The sequence below is a fragment of the Rhagoletis pomonella genome, unplaced genomic scaffold, assembly GCF_013731165.1.
Source record: "Rhagoletis pomonella isolate Grant_MI unplaced genomic scaffold, Rhpom_1.0 Rhpom_scaffold_00007, whole genome shotgun sequence".
NCBI lineage: Eukaryota > Metazoa > Arthropoda > Insecta > Diptera > Tephritidae > Rhagoletis > Rhagoletis pomonella.
The window spans coordinates 66542669-66546336 of NW_023458561.1; the positions used below are offsets into that span (position 1 = coordinate 66542669).

Genomic DNA, 3668 nt, shown 5'->3' on the forward strand with positions numbered 1-3668 from the left:
TCGATGTTTACAATTTCCTAAAATCGCTAAATTGACGATACATCGATGCCAGTTTCAGCGATGTTTTAACATCGACTTATGCCCCTAAAAGTTTTTGACTGGCCATGAATTTTATTACTTATTCTTTTGAGGAACATTCTTATCTTTCGATATTAAAAATGCTTACTTAGTCATTAGGCTCAGCATACTTACGACGGCATGCATTTCTATTCTATTTATAGGAAGGGTAAAGGAATAGTAAACAAATACAGGGAAATACATCCATATGTAAGTATTTTTCTAATTGAACAGAGAGTTGGAACTGAAAAGTATTAAATTTTCCTTTTAATGTGACTACAACCTAATAAATTTCAAAACATCGGATACCATCGATATATCGATGTTTTTTCTGGCGATGTATTTTAGCGTCGATGTTCATTTTTTCGATGCATCGAAACATCGATGTATCGATGTTACTCCCCAAAATTTGCATCCCTACACGTTTCGGCTTGAAATTGAAATTTTGGTTTAGAACTTACTATATACAAGTACTAAGAAACCACACGTGCTATAAAATTTAATTTCACATAAACAATCGACATGTTTGTCGCATGCACTGCGGAACTGAAACGCATTAAATATACGTTTTTGATTTTTCACGACACTAAAGTGTAAAAATTTCATACTGGACATTTCTCGTTTTCTCTAAAGGGTGACTGTCACGTCACTTGTCCGTTTCAAATGAGTGTGAGAAAACATTCTACAGTCGCTCTTTAGTTTCAAAAAATGCCGCAAAGCGACTTATGTATGTTTCGTTTGTAGACCCTTAGGTTTAAGAAAACGAGACCTCCTACTCTCGCCCACTACTTTGAGCTTTAACCATTTTAACCTTCGTGTGCTTGGAAGTCTACGTTTGTAGCATTTTGTAATAAATATAATAATTCCACTACAACCGTGTCGGAGGTTTTCGGTAGCTTCATGATAATAAATTCTAGCAGACTTGGCTATAGAAAGTACAAAAAAAAAGATTTCCGATACCTTCAAAATCCTTCTTTTATTTTTTCTAGTTTTTACTGTCTGGTGTCAGGATGTTTTTAAAAGGACTTTAAAATTTCAAGGACATCATAAATGAATAAATTAGGCTTGGAAAGATAAACTAATATTAGTATGATGAAGTAAAACTATATTTCTGTTACATTCTAAAAGTAATGAGAAATAAGTATAATTTCAAAAGTATACATTGGCATGTAATAGTTTTGTAATCATATTGCGCATTTCAAGAAAATCATGCTAAGTCGATGAAGTAATTTTATTTCTTCCGGCAAATGGCAATATTACTGATGAAGATTTTTGTTCTGAAGGAGCTTTCGCTTTTGAAAAATATATTTTCGCCAAATGGGAAAAATTTAGGCAGCATCTATGCTAATCGAATTTAGAAAACTTGCTGCCACACCCTAACCCCTAGAGAAACTTGCTGCCACACCCTAATTTATACATATACATATGCGCATATGTAAATATTCAAAAAATTATTCTGATTATTCTTTATTGAATATAAATGCGGCAGGTAAACTATGTACTCCTTTCTGCACGTGATGTCTGGTTTCCAGCAGTTATCGCTGACCGTATTCAATGTAGAGTTGACGCCATTTGACCAGAGCCCTAAGCGTTCATGTGAGCTTGGCCGCTGGTAATGGAAAACTCATTTTTGTATGCAATAGTACTTTTGAAGTGTTGGAAATGGTTCGTCCTAGAAGGTTGAGAAACCGTTCCGAGTGATGCGAAGCTATCAGATTGCTTTAACTGGGTACATGTCCGAGAGTCAGCGTTGCCATTTGACATTTTTAACATTATTGTGAAAATTTGTATTGCTTGTTTACGTTAGGATGCCTTGGAAAGAATTCGAGAGTTAATTTTAATAAAAAATTTCGCTAGCTTTTCCGGTTCTTTCGAGATTCGTTCGTATTACTTGTGTATGCGAGTTTTTCACGTTATGCAATGACAATTAGTGAATAGTGCAACATCTCATCGAAATACTAAAGTGATGGAATTTACAACAAAGCTGAACAAACATCACCGACCATCGACCATATTCTACTCAATTTTAATGTACATAAATTTTCAGGTGCAATAATTTTACCCAGTGTAGTTATCAATTCGTTTGACGTAATTTGGAATCACTCTAAAAAAATTGTGTAGATTTGCTAGCTAAAAGATAGGTTACTGATTTCCTACCTTACTATTCGCGAAATTACATGCTCGATTATTCAACGAATGGTTTGTTTAAATTTCGAACTTTTTAGAGTGTAATATAGCTGCTGTAGTGTGCGTAAATTTACTACGAAAGTGTGTACAAGCTACAAAATACATATCTTCGGTTTTATTTCACCCGTAGAATTGTGTAAAGCCGCTAACAGAAATGATTTTTACCCACGAAAATGTGTAAACGAGAAAAATACATATTCATCGTGTAAATTTACCAAAAACTTTTCAAAAATAAACAAAAATATACGCGATTTATAGTCGCATTTTTAAACAGATTTTTTAGAGTGCCTTAAAGCTTTCGAAACTCAACGCGATAAAGTAGACAACACTTTTAAAATGATATTTATAATATGAAGATAGCTACGAAAAATAAAGCGGGAACGAAAATTTATATTTATTTTTCAAACCAAATACTTTAAAAAATCTACCAAAATGTAAACAAGATTTACCTTTTTACCAACCCAAATTTTTTGTACCAATTTTAGTCACAATTTACCAAAGTGGCAACCGTGGTTAGGGTTTCATCTGTGCCTTTGTGCGAAAATAAAAGTACGAAACGGTGCCATATGTTTGTTATAGAAAGCCGTCGAATATTTCGCATTTTCGCACTTTCGCTCAAACGCACACACTTTTGTCTTAAAGAGTGATTTCTATTAATGGGTGCAGCAGAATGAGATGGCGTACCATTTAAAAACAAAGGGATATATTTGCACTTATTGCGACACATCCGACCGGCTTCTCAAAATCCGAGCTCATCCTGCATTGTCATAAATAAACGTAATTTACTTTGGTTGAAAAAATCTATTGATTAATTTTCCAAAAAAAAATCAGTTTGTTCTGTTAACCTTTTGGGAATGATGACGGTTTTTACAAGTGCTGCCACAAAATAGTTAGCCGAGTTGGAGCTTTCTTTTGCAACTCGTTTACAATTTAACGCTATAATTTACGTTTTTTTTAGACTAAGTGGGATGTTTTTCCATGTCGAAGACCTGGTCACATTGATGAGTGTATTCGTGCAGCAAATTTTTTATAAGCACTGAAACATAGCTGCATCTATTCAAATTTGAATTTTCAGTGTAATTTTTCAGCAACGCGATGATGTGAACAAAAATCATAATAACTATTTCAATTTTGCGAAAAATCCACAAATATTTCAATGCGAAAAGCTCCGCTGCAAAGCTTCCTCGACATTCTTCCGATATCGTGTTTTTTCATAAGTTACTTCAAATAAACACAACACTCACCATTCACCACCGGACTGGTCGTTCCAACCTGGAAATGTTGCTCACTTTCACTACTGGGATATTCCGCACCACTTATCCGCATACTGTCACGCATATTATCCTCTATTATTGTCAAATTTGCAATAGCGGATACAAATTTCAACACATCAAACCCGCTCACATTTAAATATTGCAAAAATG

General features: G+C 34.1%; 1 protein-coding gene across 1 annotated transcript in view; it reads left to right on the forward strand.

The window, feature by feature from the left end:
* LOC118744051 (protein mono-ADP-ribosyltransferase Parp16) overlaps window positions 1-3668 on the forward strand; it is a 14245-nt gene that overhangs the window by 10079 nt on the left and 498 nt on the right. The window lies entirely within an intron of this gene.